This window comes from Callorhinus ursinus, unplaced genomic scaffold, assembly GCF_003265705.2.
Source record: "Callorhinus ursinus isolate GAN/ISIS: 27379988/994484 unplaced genomic scaffold, GSC_fseal_2.0 scaffold14, whole genome shotgun sequence".
Taxonomy (NCBI): Eukaryota; Metazoa; Chordata; class Mammalia; order Carnivora; family Otariidae; genus Callorhinus; species Callorhinus ursinus.
This window is the reverse complement of record NW_027397076.1, coordinates 45,255,114-45,271,202: the sequence shown is the minus strand read 5'-3', so window position 1 is coordinate 45,271,202 and position 16,089 is coordinate 45,255,114. Positions and strand designations below refer to the sequence as shown.

Below are 16,089 nucleotides of genomic sequence, written 5' to 3'. Positions count from 1 at the left end.
AAGTCACTTTTACCTCTGGCTACTTTGGCTCCAAAGGCTGAGTTGTATACCCCGACTTGGGCTTGTGCCTTAGTCACAAACATTTATACCTATAGTCGGTATGCCTTTTTTGGGACATGTTACAGAAGCAGTAAGGTCTCCTTACCTCCAATGGGGGTAAAATTAAAAATGGACCCTAGGTCCAAATTTATTAGATGCCTTTGCAGCTGCTCTATTACGAAATTTCCTGGGCATTCCAGACTCAAATCCCTGAAGGTCAAGGGAAACCACTTTGCTGATATTTCTACCAAAAATGCTGTTCTCAAGGAAGCCAATAGCCAAACCTCTGTTATGATCCAAAGGGATGCTCTCCCAAATGATAACTTGGAAAAACTGACCAGAGATGCCCAACGATTGGCCCCAGAAAAGGAAAAAGAATATTGGGAATCTAAGAACTGTTGGCTTGATAAAAAGAGAAAACTCTGATTTGGATCAAATAACAATCCAGCCCCACCAGAAATCTAAAATTCCCACTACTTACCACCGTACATACATTAAACCATTGGTTTACTGACAAAATGATAGCATTCGTGAGCCAGTATTGGTGGGTAAATATTAATAAGGCCAGAAAACGTGTCTGCCTCACTTGTCCCACCTGTCCAAAATACAGTCTAGGGAAACCGGTTTTCTACCCTGCTTCCAGATCCTTTGAACTACCCAATAGACCATTTGAGGTTTTGCAAATGGGTTTCATACAGCTTCCCCCCTTCTCATGCTTATAAATATATTTTAGTCATAGTTTGTATGTTTTCTCACGAGACCGAAGTTTTCCCTTTTAGACAGGCCACACAGTCTCTTCTGTAGCTAAAATTCTGTTAGAAAAAGATGCTGTCTCCCTGGGGAATCCCTCATGAATTTCCTAGTGATTGGGGAATCCCTTTTACTGGTCAGGTGCTTTGATAAGTCTGTGCTGCTTGGCTGGGTTTACACTTTCATTATGCATGCCATCTTCAATCCTCATGGCTAATCGAACATACTAACGACACTATTAAGACCTAACTGGAAAAATTTGTAGAGACTTTCCAAATACCTTGGCTGGAAGCATTGCCATTGGTTCTTCTTCTTCTTCTTTTTTTTAAAGATTTTATTTATTTGACAAAGAGAGAGACAGCGAGAGAGAGAACACAAGCAGGGGGAGTGGGAGAGGGAGAAGCAGGCTTCCTGCTGAGCAGGGAGCCCGATGCGGGGTTCGATCCCAGGACCCTAAGATCATGACCCGAGCCGAAGGCAGTCGCCTAACCAACTGAGCCACCCAGGCACCCCGCCATTGGTTCTTCTAAAACTCAGATATAACCCCTTTGGAATTTATAGACTCTCACCCTTTGATATGGTCACAGGATGACCAATGCACTTGGCCTCTGCTTCCTTTGACCCACAGTTTATAAAAAGAGATCTACTTTAGGGGCACCTGGGTGGCTCAGTTGGTTAAGCGTCTGCCTTCAGCTCAGGTCACAATCCCGGGGTCCTGCGATCGGGCCCCACATTAGGCTCCCTGCTCAGGGGGGAGCTTGCTTCTCCCTCTCCTCCCTCCTCGTGCTCTCACTCAAGTAAATAAATAAAATCTTAAGAAAAAGAGATATACTTTAATATTGTAAGGGCCTAATTGCTCCTATTAAAAATAACCATGCTTTGAAAAAAAACAACCATGTTTTGGTAGCGCACTCTTTTTACAGTGTCTCCCAGGAGACAAAGACCTGGAGCACCACGCCTTGCAACCTAGAGATTCTGTCATTGGAAAAGATACCTCCAAAAAGACTCTCTTCAACCTCACTGGAAAGGCTCCTATCAGGTACTGCTAACCAAACGTTGTGCCACCAAACTCCAGGGAATACGCTCTTTGATTCGCGTAACATATCTAAAGAAAGCACCACCAAACCCTGACTGGCCCTGTGCACCAGCTGGTGACCTCAAAGGAAAGATTTCCTAGAACTGAAGCAGACCACTTCTGATGACACAGCTTTCCCAAGATATCTGGACCAGGCCAGTTGGAAGGCTCAGGATTCACAGAAGTCTCTTTTTCTCACCTGGACCATGAGTTGATTCTGGATTTTTACCCAAATTCATGGTTTCTGAATTTACAACTTTACAGACTGTATTATCTGATAACGTATTTGGTTCCCAATGATTCTTTTGAGATAACAATACTGTTTAAAACACCTTTGAAGTTTGCTGTTTTGCAAAAAAGTTCATCAGTTATCGCTTCATATTTACACCTACACTGTATCTCACCAAATGCACTTGGTTAATTCTTTCAGTGTGCTCTCGAAATATTCACTATTCTGTGTTCATGGCCACTTTCAGCCGGGACTTTCAGGAAGCATGCAGGACTCCAAGTTTGCCTGTGTAGGGAGAACTTTTGTCCCCGAAGTTGGAATAAGTGCCAATAAATGTTTCCGGTTGGTTACTTTCTGTCTAGGGCCCTGGTTTAGAACCATCATACAATTTGGAATCGTGTTACTTTTGATTCTGTATCTGTTGCTTGTCAAACCATTGTACAAATGGTGTACCCAAGGAGGGGATGACTTCCAATGCTTGTGATCTATATGCACTATAGATGGCAAGTGCCTAAGAGTTCACCCTCCTACCCCTGCTTGTTACTTGCATGTGACCTCTGTAGGTTTCCAATCTGTACAGTTTCCCTACACCGTGGGACATGGCAGGCAGGAAAGGCCCTTCCTGGCACTGAGGGGCAACAGGCCACTAAATTAAGAAAACCTGACTTGGGGCGCCTGGGTGGCTCAGTCGTTAAGCATCTGCCTTCAGCTCAGGTCATGATCCCAGGGTCCTGGGATCGAGCCCCGCATTGAGCCCCGCATTGAGCCCCGCATTGAGCCCCACATCGGGCTCCCCGGGCTCCCTGCTCAGAGGGAGGCCTGCTTCTCCCTCTCCCACTCTCCCTGCTTATGGTCCCTCTTTCGCTGTGTCTCTGTCTGTCAAATGAATAAATAAAATCTTAAAAAAAAAAAAAGGAAAACCTGACTCTTTATCACTGATGCTTTTAGAGAAAGATAATGATCAAAAGGGGGAAACGTGACAATCAAGGGAAACTTTAAAATGGAGTTGGGAGACCAGAAGGGGGAGCTCTCGTGCCATACCTGTCAACCTGGAGCACCTCCATTACGCGCTGCCAACAGAAGCCAAAAGGAAAGAATCATCAATTACAGGATCCAACAGGAAAAGATGTAAATTGTATCTCCTACAAGAAACTGACTACCCCAGCAACTCAGTCAATGAGAAATCAGCATTATCCTGAACTCTTGCCTTTCTCCAATGGATTTTTGTTCAAAGCAACCTCTCCCAGCTTCCTCGTTTTTCTCCATAAAATAACATTTCTCTCCTTTGTTAGACTAGCATACAGTTTTTGCCATGGCTTTCTTGTTCCGAATTGCAATTTTCTTTTTCTTTTTTTAATTTTATTTATTTGAGAGAGAGAGAGCATGAGAGGGGGGAGGGTCAGAGGGAGAAGCAGACTCCCTGCTCAGCAGGGAGCCCGATGTGGGACTCGATCCCGGGACTCCAGGATCACCTGAGCCCAAGGCAGTCGCTCAACCAACTGAGCCACCCAGGCGCCCCCTGAATTGCAATTTTCTGCTATTTCCTGAATAAGTCTTTTTTTTTTCCTGGTAAAATGACTTTTATTTGTAAGGTCAACAGATACATGATTTGAAATGTTTTTCACCCATTCAGTAGGTTGCCTTTTCATTTTGTTGATAGTTTCCTTTGCTGTGTAGAAGCTTTTTAGTTTGATATAGTCCCACTTGTTTACTTTTACTTTTTTTTTTTTTTGGATTTTCTTTATTTGACACACACACACACAGAGAGCAAGAGCACAAGCAAGGGGAGCGGCAAGCAGAGGGAGAGGGAGAACCAGACTCCCCACTGAGCAGGGAGCCCAACAATGCTGGGCCGAAGGCAGACTCCTAATGGACTGAGCCACCCAGGCGTCCCTATTTTTACTTTGGTTGCTTTTGCTTTTGGAGTCAGATCCAAAAATTCAACACCAAAACTTTTTTTCTAGAAGTTTTATGATTTCAGGTTTTATATTCCAGTCTTTAATCCATTTTAATTTTTGTGTATGGTGTAAGATAATGATCTAGTTTCATTCTTTCTTTTTTTTTTTAAGATTTTATTTATTTATTTCACAGAGAGAGACAGCGAGAGCAGGAACACAAGCAGGGGGAGTGGGAGAGGGAGAAGCAGGCTTCCTGCTGAGCAGGGAGCCCGATGCGGGGCTCGATCCCAGGACCCTAGGATCATGACCTGAGCCGAAGGCAGACGCCTAACGACTGAGCCACCCAGGCGCCATTTCATTCTTTTTTTTAAGATTTTCTTTCTTTCTTTCTTTCTTTCTTTGAGAGAGAGAGAGAGAGAGAGAGAGAGAGCCGGGGAGGGGGGAGAGGAGCAGAGGGAGAGGGACAAGGAGACTCTGTGCTGAGTGTGGAGCCCAACGTGGGGCTCAATCCCATGACCCTGAGACCAAGACCTAAGCAGAAGCCAAGAGTTGGATGCCCAACTGACTGAGCCACCCAGGTGCCCCTAGTTTCATTCTTTTGTATGTTGCTGTCCAGTTTTCCCAGCACCATTTATTGAAGAGACTGTCCTATTCCCATTGTGTATTCTTGGCTCCTTTGTCATAAATTAATTGATCATATATGTGTGAGTTTATTTCTGGTCTCTATATTGTTTTGATTACTATAGCTTTGCAATATAGTTTGAGAGCAGAAAGCACAACACCTCTGGCTTTGTTCTTTTTTCTCAAGAGTGCTTTGGCTATTCAGGGTCTTTTGTGGTTCCATACAAATTTTAGAATTATTTCCACTCTAATCTTTATTTTTCTTCCTTCTACTTTTTTTGGCAGCTTGATTTGATTTCTTTATTCAACTTTTTAAATTGAGATATAATTGACATATAAAATATTAGTTTCAGGTATAAAATATAATGATTCAATATTTGTATATATTGTGAAATGATCACCACAAGTCTAGTTATAACATTTATCACCACACAGAGTTACAAATTTTTTCTTGTGATGGGAATTTTAAGATCTATTCTCTTAGCACCTTTCAAATATATAATAGAGTATTATTAGCTATATTTACCCTGCTGTACATTATATCCCCAGGGCTTGCTTACTTGCTTATTTATTTATATATTTATTTATTTATTGGACTTCTTTATTTTATAACTGGATTCAACTTCTTGAAATAGGCTTAGCTCATTCATTTTTGGCTTTTCCTATTTTATAATACATCTCTTATAAATTTCTCACCAAGTACTACTTCAGGTAACATAAGTTTTTTATGGATATTTTAAATTCTTTATATAATTGCAAAATGGATAATACCTCCCCATGATTCAAAACCAGGAAGTATAAAAAGGTGCACAATGAAATTTCTCCCTCCTAAACTTCTCTCCCACTTGCTCCGTTCCCATCCCGATACGTAACCTTGCTCTTGGTTTTTTTGTGTGTCCTTCCAGCTTTTCTTTGTGGTTCACAAGACTAGACAATCTGATTTCCTGTTTCCTTTTTTCACACACAAACATAGGATATTAAATGCACCATTTGGCAGCTTGTTTTTATTCTCTTTAATAAATGGGAATTATATTCCCCTTAGAGACTTTTCAATGGCAGCACATATAGAACTTTCTCCTTCATTTTTGTGGTTGCATATTATTTCAATTAGGAACATTTCATCATTTTTTTCACTATCACTGTCCTCATTAAAATTATTTCCTCCCAATCCTTTGTTATTAAAAAAGATTATTACATTGTACATGTGTGCATGTGTAAATATATCCATACGAGTATAACTGCTAGGCAAAAGGTGATTTTATTTAGAGATTGTTTTAAAAATATTTTATTGGGGTGCCTGGCTGGTTCAGTTGGAAGAGTGTGTGGCTCTTGATCTTGGGGTCATGAGTTCGAGCCCCTTGCTGGGTGTAGAGATTACTTAAATAAATAAGTAAACCTAAAAACAAACAAACAAACAAATAAAATAAGTGACTTATTATGGAAAATTCAAAACACATATAAAGTTAGAAATATTATAATGAATCTCTCTGTGTCACCTAGCTTCAACAATTATGTCTAGACTTGTTTCATTTATCCCTTGCTCATCTCCCTGCACTACCACTCACCACTCATGAATTGTGGTGAGGCAAATCCCAGACATCGTATCTTTTCATCCATATATGAAATGTATTTCTACATTTATCTAAAACATAGAGCCTCTTTAAACACACAGCCACATACCATATCACATTAAAAAGATTACAGTAATTCTTTAATATTATCAAATATTCAGTATTTTCAAATTATCCTGGTTATCTCATAACTGTTTTTTTTTTAATTTTATTTATTTATTTGACAGAGAGAGACACAGTGAGAGAGGGAACACAAGCAGGGGGAGTGGGAGAGGGAGAAGCAGGCTTCCCACTGAGCAGGGAGCCCGATGTGGGACTCGATCCTAGGACCCTGGGATCATGACCTGAGCCGAAGGCAGATGCTTAACTGACTGAGCCACCCAGGCTCCCCACTCCGTGTTTTCTATAAATCAATAGTTAGGTCTTGATCAAATTTGGATTTTTTTTCTTTTCATTGATCCTACAGATTTTGATATCACAATATTTTTATTATCAATCAATTATGTTTTCTAACTCCATTATGATTTCTACTCTGAACCATGGAGTTCACAAATGAATGACAAGAGAGAACATGGATGATTACACAGAATATTTCTCGGGCCAGGCCTGAAACCAGTGCGCATCACGTGACCCACAGCTGGACAAAGCTTAGTCACACAGTTGCAGCTAACCACAGCAGGGACTAGGAAGTGTAGTTTAGCTGTATGTGTGTTCAGAAGGAAAATGAAATGAGTTTGGTGAATACACGATATGGCCTCTACTGGAGTCCTCCTTTTTGGTCACCACACAGTCATTCTGTTTTTGCTCACACGAGTCTAATACACTCACCGCCAAGTGAGAGAACTCAAGGTCCCATCTAGTCCTTGCATCAAGTTCAAAACCTAAATCTCAGAGTTATTTGAAGTCCACTTCCTTAGGGTTGCCTGGGTGGCTCAGTTGGTTGGGCATTCGACTCTTGATTTCAGCTCAGGTCATGATCTCGGGGTTGTAAGATGCAGCCCCGGGGCTGGGCTCTGCGCTGGGCATGGAACCGGCTTAGGATTCTCTCTCTCCCTCTCCCTCTGCCCTTCCCCCACCCCCGCTCATGCGCATGTGCTCTCTCTTGAAATAAATAAATAAATAAAAATTTTTTACAAAATGAAGTCCTCTTCCTAGTTGCAGTTGTGGCTCCACTCCTCCCCTCCACACCTGATACGTGGTAGGGCAGGTGTGGAATAGTTGCAATAGAAGCTCACACTCAGAAAACGAACTGCAGTCAGTGGCTCTTAGGGATCCTGATATCCTGAAGGTTCCCACTGTTCAGTGGAGAGTCTCTCTGATTAGACTCTGGTTCTGTTATTTGAATGAACATTGTTGTCTATTTTCTCCAAGACCTGTGGACCCCCCTTCGGTGTGGGTGGGTGGCTTACTTTTCCCTATCCTCCAAGATCATATCTCAAGTGGGCTTTGGAAAATAGTTCCTCCCGGGTGCTGTACAAATTTTAGAGCCCAGTTCCAATATGTAGAAATTTGGAAGCCTTATGGTGATTTTACATTTAAGCTGTCAGAGACAGTTTGTGGTTTCTTTGAAATGCAATGCTTCAAAAATTTAAAGGAGAATTTTGGGAGTGATGGATCTGTTCATTCCCTTGATTGTGGTGATGGTTTTACACATATGTTAAAACTCAAATGGTAAACATTAAATATGTTTAGTCTGTTGTAAGCTAATTATACCTACAAAAGATTGTAAAAGCACATGCACACACACACAGATGCATTCACACAAAACAAAACAAAACAAACAAACAAAGCCTAGCTTCTGGCCTATATACTTTGAGTCAGTTCCATTTTACTCCTAGTAATCAAATTCAGAGTTCATTCCTAGTCAGGGGGAGTGGGAGAAGGAGAAGCAGGCTTCCCACTGAGCAGGGAGCCCGATGCAGGGCTCAATCCTAGGACCCTGGGACCCTGGGACCCTGGGACCCTGGGACCATGACCTGAGCCGAAGGCAGACGCTTAACGACTGAGCCACCCAGGCACCCCTTTCCTAGTCATAGTTCTTAAGCATGCTTTGTTTCTTCGCGTCCCCATCCATATGCTGCTCTCTTGTTAGGTTCTGACAGTGGTAGAGGGAGATGCAGTGAGGACAGAGGTAGCGATGGGATCCCGAGTCCTGCTCAAGCAGCGCAGTTCCGACAGAGGGGGCCACAGCAGCCAAGCAATGCTGGACTCCTAGCAATACCATTCATTTCCCCTTCTGCTCCACTGGCCCCAGAGTTAGTGACTTCCGGCATTTGCTAATTACTGAGTAATCTTATCTTCCTCTTTTTGCTACTCCATCCTTTGTGACACTTTTGTAAACGATTATCTGTATTAAATTCCTTCTATTTGAAATACCCAGAATTCTTGCTGTTTTATTACCAGAACAATGTTTACGGTCTTGTTTACTAACATAAACAGATTGCCATCCTTTGAACCTCTGGTATAATTTTCTCATTTCCTGCCACCTGATTGCTATGTCAATGCCGTATGTTTTGATTTTTTTTTTAAACAGCAGCACTCCACTTCCGGTCTCTTAACCCTGATACCAAAGTCAGACAAAGACACTACAGGAAAAGAAAATTACAGGCCAGTATTCCTTATAAACATGATACAATAGGGGCGCCTGGGTGGCTCAGTCTGTTAAGCGACTGCCTTTGGCTCGGGTCATGATCCCAGGGTCCTGGGATTGAGTCTGCTTCTCCCTCTGCCTGCTGCTCCCCCTGCTTGTGCTCTCTCTCTGACAAATAAATAAATAAAATCTTAAAAAAAAACATGATATAATCGTCCTCAACAAAATACTAGCAAGCAGCATTCAGCAGCATATTAAAAGGATTATTATGCACCATGACCAAGTGGGATTTATTCCAAGAATGTAAGGATTCAACATATGAAAATTGATCAATGTAATATACCACATCAACAAAACAAAGGGAAAAAAACATATGATCATCTCAACTGATACAGAAAAAGAATTTGAAAATTTAATACCCTTTCATGATAAACACTAAACAAAATAGGGATAGAAGGTAAATACCTCCACATAATAAAAGTCATATATGAAAAACCACAGCAAACTTCATATCTAATGGTGAAAGACTGAAAACTTTTCCTCTAAGATCAGGAAAAAGACAAAGATACCTGCTTTCATCACTTCTATTGAACACGGTACTGGCAGTTCTAGCTAGAACAATTAGGTAAGAAAAAGAAGTAAAAGGCATAAACACTGGAAAGGAAGAAGTAAAATTATCTCTGTTTGCAGATGATATGATCTTATATTTAGAAAATCCTGAAGACTCTATAAAGGGGCACCTGGGTGGCTCAGTCGTTAAGCGTCTGCCTTTGGCTCAGGTCATGATCCCAGGGTCCTGGGATTGAGCCCTGCATCGGGCTCCCTGATCTGCAGGAAGCCTGCTTCTCCCTCTCCCACGCCACTGCTTGTGTTCCCTCTCTCGCTGTCTCCCTTTCCCTGTCAAATAAATAAATAAAATCTTAAAAAAATTAAAAAAGACAATAAAAAAAGCTGTTAGATCTAATAAATGAATTCAGCAAAGTAGCAGGATACAAAGCCAACACACAAAAATCAGTTGCATTTCTATACATGAACAATGAACAATCTGAAAGGGAAATTACAAAAACAATTTCATTCACAATAGTATAAAAAAGAATAAAGAATACAATACTTAGAAATTAACCAAGGAGGTGAAAGACTTGTACAATGAAATGTACAAAACATTGCTGAAATAAAGGAGACAAATAAATGAAAACACAATCCATGTTCATGGATTGGAAAAATTAATATTGGCAAAATGTCAATATTAGGGACGCCTGGGTGGCTCAGTTGGTTAAGCATCTGCCTTTGGCTCAGGTCATGATCCCGGGATCCTGGGATTCAGTTCTGCATTAGGCTCGTTGCTCAGCAGGGAGCCTGCTTCTCCCTCTGCCTGCCACTCCCCCTGCTTGTGCTCTCTTTCTCTGTCTCTCTGACAAATAAATAAATAAAATATATATTTTTAAATATCAATATTACTCAAAGTGATCTACAGAATCAATGGAATCCCTATCAAAATCCCAATGACATTTTTTGCAGATATAGAAAAACCGGTCCTAAAATTCATGTGGAATCTCAAGGGACCCCTCCAAGTAGCAAAAAAAAATCTTGAAAAAGAAGAATGAAAACTGGAGGTCTCATACTTCCCAATTTGAAAACTTACTACAAAGCAACAATAATCAAAACAGTGTGATATTAGCATTAAGACAAACATATAGACCAACTGAATAGAATAGAAAGCCCAGACCTTGCTTATATGGTCAAATGATTTTTGACAAGAATGCCAAGACTATTCAATAGGGAGATGATAGTCTTTTCAACAAATGGTGCTGGGGAAACTGGATATCCATGGGCAAAGGGATGAAGTTAGACTCTTACCTAGCACCATACACAAAAATTTAACACAGGGGCGCCTGGGTGGCTCAGATGGTTAAGCGTCTGCCTTCGGCTCAGGTCATGATCCCAGTGTCCTGGGATCGAGTCCTGCATCGGGCTCCCTGCTCCTTGAGGGCCTGCTTCTCTCTCTCTCTCTCTCTCTCTCTCTCTCTCTCTCCCTCTGTCTCTCATGAATGAATAAATAAAATTTTTAAAAAATTAAAAAAAAATTAACACAAAATGGATCAAGAACCTAACTGTAGAATCTAAAACAGTAGAACTCTTAGAAGGAAACATAGGACGAAAGCTTCATAACATTGATTTGGCAATTGTTTCTTGGATATGACACTAAGGGCTCAGGTAACAAAAAAAATATTAAGCAATGCGATCAGTATCTTTTTTTTTTTAAGATTTTATTTATTTATTTGAGAGAGAGAATGAGAGACAGAGAGCATGAGAGGGAGGAGGGTGAGAAGGAGAAGCAGACTCCCTGCTGAGCAGGGAGCCCGATGCGGGACTCGATCCCGGGACTCCAGGATCATGACCTGAGCCGAAGGCAGTCGCTTAACCAACTGAGCCACCCAGGCGCTCCGCGATCAGTATCTTTTTTAAAGATTTTATTTATTTATTTGAGAGAGAGAATGAGAGAGAAAGAGCGCATGAGATGGGGAAGGTCAGAAGGAGCAGCAGACTCCCTGCTGAGCAGGGACCCCCCCCCCAGATGTGGGACTCAATCCTGGGACTCCAGGATCATGACCTGAGCTGAAGGCAGTTGCTTAACCAACTGAGCCACCCAGCCGCCCACAACAACAACAACAACAAAAATAGGGAAGTTGAATTTCATGAAAATAAAAAAAATTCTATATCAAAAACACTATTCACAGAGTAAAAACGCACCCACAGAATGGGAGAAAATATTTGCAAATCATATATCTGATAGAGGATTAATATCCCAATTATACAGAGAGAGAACTCCTAAACCCAACAACAGAAAACCAAATAACCCAATCCAAAAATGGGCAAGTGACTTGAACAGACATCTCTCCAAAGAAGATACACAGATGGCAATAAGCGCACGAAAAGATGCTCAAGATTACTGATCATTAGGGAAATGCAAATCCAAACTACGCTGAAATAACACTGTACACCCATTAGGTTGGTTGCTATAAAAAAACCCAGGGTGCCTGGCTGGCTCAGTTGGTAGAACGTGTGACTCTTGATCTCAGGGTCATGAACTCAAGCCCTACGTTGGGCCTGGAGCCTACTTTAAAAAAAAAAAATAAGTCTTTTAAAAAAATTCCCAGAAAACAACAAGTGTTGGTGAGGATGTGGAGAAATTGGAACCCTTGTGCACTGTTGCGTGGGAGTGTAAAATGCTACAGCTGCTCTGGTTAACAGTTCCAGAAAAAAATTAAAAATAGAATTACCATAAGACCCAGCAATTCCAATTCTGGGTACACACCCCACAGAATTGAAAACAGAGTCTCAAAGAGATACTTGTACACTCACGTTTATAGCAGCATTATTCACAATAGCTAAAATGTGGCAGCAACCCAAGTATCCATGGAAGGATAAATGGATAAGCAAAATGTGGCATATACACACAGTGGAATATTATTTAGCCTTATAAAGAAAAGAAATCCTGAAATATGCTACAACATGGATGAACCTTGAGGACATTATGCTAAATGAAATAAGCCAGCCGCAAGAAGACCAACACTATATGAGTCCACTTATATGAGTTACTTAGAATAGTCAAATCATAAAGACAGAAAGTATAACAGCGGTTTCCAGGGGTGTGGGGAGAGGAAAATAGGGAGTTATTGTTTAATAGGTACAGGTATCCCCCACTTCTTGAAAGTGAAAAGGCAAAAAGTGTAAACAGTGTTCAGTGTTCATTTTGCAGCAAGGTGTTATAGAGGCAGCGTGCAACCCAGCAGCGAGAGTGGCCCCAGCAAGCTTCTTCCCCCGGACCTACACTCGGCATCTCAGCATCAAGCCACCATAGCTTTGGACTGTGTCTGTGAGCATCTGTGCTTTACCCCAATTTATTTTGTGCATCTGTTAGCAAGATGTGTCCTAAGGTATCAAAAAAGCCTAAGAGAGCTCATAAGGGTGTTACACTGAGCATAGAACAGAATGTAATTAAGAGTTTTGAGGCGTGTCTGGTTGGCCCAGTCCGTAGAGCTTTGCAGCTCTTTGTCTCAGGGTCCTGAGTTCAAGCCCCACGTTGGGCATGGAGCCTACTTTAAAAAAATAAATAAAGATTCCTTTAAAAAGGGTGGTGGAACCGCCTGGCTGGCTCAGCCAGTGGAGTGTTCAAGCCCCACAGTGGGTGTAGAAATTACTTAAAAATAAAATCTTAAAAAAAAAAGAGTTTTGATTGTGTTGCACAAAATAAAGACACTGTGCATGTGCTGAACTCACCTGCATCCACCATTCATACTATGTACACAGAGAGAAAGAATCTTGAAAGTTGCCAAAGTTACTATTGATTTTGTTAGTAGCAAAGGTCTCTTTTTGTCGGCATCCAGTAATGGATAAGATGGACTCTATTGCTTGAGTGGATTGATGGGTGTACAAAGTGTGGTGTTCAGTTATCTTACACTTAAGGAGAAATAAATCAGTCTTTTTAATAAGCTGAAACAGAAAGCACTGGATGATGGTGATGAAAGTGTTTTGGAAGTGGAATTTAGGGGAGCCTGCGTGGCTCAGCTGGTTCAGTGTCTGACCTAGGGTCAGGTCATGATCTCAGGGTCTTGAGATTAGCCCGAGTTGGGCTCTCTGCTCAGCAGGGAGTCTGCTTCTTCCTCTCCCTTTGCCCCTCTCTCCCCACTCTGCCTCCGTCCCGGCCCCCCACTTGCGCTCTCTCTCTCAAATAAATAAATAAAATCTTAAAAAAAAAGGAAGTGGAATTTAAAGGTAGTCATAAGTGGTTTGATTGGTTTTTGAGGCAAGGGTAGCTTCCCAGCTTAAAGCTTACTGAAGATGGTGCTTTAGCTGATACTGAAACCACCGAAAAGTTCCTGGAAGAACTGAAGACAATAATTATAGGAGGTGGTTATTTGTGTAAGCAAATGTTTGACTAGACAAATGCAGCGTAGAGGAAAGAATTGCTGAGCAAGACATGTATTTCAGTAGAAGAAAAGCCGGCTAAGGGACACAAGGCAGCAAAGGACAGGTTGACCCTGATGCCTGTTATTAATACCACTTACTTGCTGTGCTCAGGCCTCTACTAGTGTACCATTCAGAAAATCCTAGGGCACCTAAAGGCATTGATAAGAATACACTTTCTGTTGTGTTTTGTTCACATCAAAACGATTGTAATACCCAAGTGGCGTTTTTCTGAGTATATGAGTGGACGCATTAGTCCTTTTGTTGACATGTACTAGAGAGAAAACAACCTCGATCCTGAGTGTCTTCTGATTGTTGCTAGGTGTGCTGCTCATCCACCTGGCATTACTGAGTATGGTGGTAACACTTGTGTTGTGTTCTTAGCACTGAATATGACGTCACTGCTGCAACTGGGTGACCAGGCCTGACAGCCACAGTTAAGGCTTAGCTTACTATATGCAAAATATGATGCATTTTATTGTAAGTGCCACTGACAGAGAGGGTAACTCCAAAGCATCTTTATAAGAGATCTGGAGACTACAGGATAAAATTGGCCATTGCCAACCTCGGAGATGCTCTGGACAGGCCAGCCATCTCAATGAAACACGGCATATGGAGGAAACTGTCCCAAAGAGGTAAATGATTTTAACTATTCAACCCAACCATAAATATGGCAATATTGTGAAAGTTAATAAAGGTGATATTGAAGAGCTTTCAGCATTCCCTGACCAAGAGTTGACAGACGAAAAGCTGACGCAATTGTAAGAGGAGAGGATACCAATCCAAAGTGAATGCGATAGCAGACGGCCTGCAGGTGAAATCATCCAGGAACAGAAAGTGAAACACGTGTGAGATTTCCACTACGATTGGCAGTGCTGCAAAAAATGCGGAAAAATATGCCTTTCATTTTGAAAGGGCATGTAGACTTAGGACAGGTTTGTAGGATGTTTTGAATGTCTACAAAGAATCGTATGATACAAAAATGTGTGAGGCTAAGCAGTCAAGCATACAGTCGTATTTTAAGCCTTCCACATCAGCCATATCAACCACAGCAGATGACAAACCTCGACCTTTGACTTTGAGGCAGACAGACAAGAAGGTGTAGACGTTAGTAATCTGCCTGCCTTCATGGATTCAGACAATGATGAGATATTCATAGATGAACCTCTTCCTCTCTCTCCCACACCCTAGGATCCTGTACCTTCCACCACCCTGACCTCCACTGAATGACTTAGCCATGATCATCCCCTCTCAGTCTACAGTGTGCTTGCTGTCTTCCCAATTCTCGTAAGTAAAACTACACTGTACATGCATTATTTCCACTTTATACAGGTTGTGTATTTATCATATTCTTGCTGTTGCTATATTTTTAGCGTTATTTTAGGTTTCATGTGTCATTTGGTATGATTTGGTAGGTTATTTTTTTGGGTCTGGGAACACTCGAAAAGTTTTCCATGTAAATTAATGGTAATTGCTTCTTCGCTTTACATAACCGCTTTAGCTTATGAAAGGTCTATAAGAACACTCTACTTTCAGGGGCGCCTGGGTGGCTTAGTCGTTAGGCGTCTGCCTTCGGCTCGGGTCATGATCCCAGGGTCCTGGGATCGAGCCCCGCATCGAGCCCCGCATCGAGCCCCGCATCGAGCCCCGCATCGAGCCCCGCATCGGGCTCCCCGCTCAGCGGGAAGCCTGCTTCTCCCTCTCCCACTCCCCCTGCTTGTGTTCCCTCTTTCACTGTGTCTCTCTCTGTCAAATAAATAAATAAAATCTTAAAAAAAAAAAGAACACTCTACTTTCAGATAGCAGGGAAACCTGTATAGAGTTTCAATTTTACAAGATGAAAGGGTTTATGGGCTGGATGGTGGTGATGGCTGCACAACAATGTGAATGTATTTAATGCCATCAAACTGTACATTTAAAAATGGTTAAGATGGTAAATTTCATGTTATATGCATTTTAACACAATAAAAAAAGAAGAAAGTCAATTGCTTGCCTACATACCATCAATGAACAAGTGAAATGTGAAATTAAAACCACAGTACCATTATATTACCACTCCCCAAAATACTTAGGTACAAACCTAACAAAATGTGTATAATATCTTCATGAGGAAAATTGTAAAACTCTGATGAAAGAAATCAATGAAAATTAAATAAATGGAGAGATAGTCCATGTTCATGGATAAGAAGACTTGATATTGTCAAGATGTCAGTTCTTCCCAACTTAATCTATAGATTCAATACAATCCCATTCCAAATACCAGCAAGTTATTTTGTGGATATTGACAAACTGATGCTAAAGTTTATATGGAGAGGTAGAAGACTAGAATAGCTAGCACAGTATTAGAG

The 16,089-nt window shown here is 41.4% G+C and overlaps 1 protein-coding gene across 6 annotated transcripts in view; it reads right to left on the bottom strand.

Annotated features, from left to right (window-relative positions):
- B4GALNT1 (beta-1,4-N-acetyl-galactosaminyltransferase 1) overlaps positions 1-16,089 on the bottom strand; it is a 42,526-nt gene that overhangs the window by 19,604 nt on the left and 6,833 nt on the right. The window contains exon 1 of one of the 6 annotated variants that reach the window (XM_073900768.1): positions 3,135-3,163. The exons of the other annotated variants lie outside the window; for them this stretch is intronic. The gene's annotated coding sequence lies outside the window, so the exon portion shown is untranslated. Of the gene's footprint in view, positions 1-3,134; positions 3,164-16,089 lie in introns of those variants that run through there. 6 annotated transcript variants of the gene reach the window in all.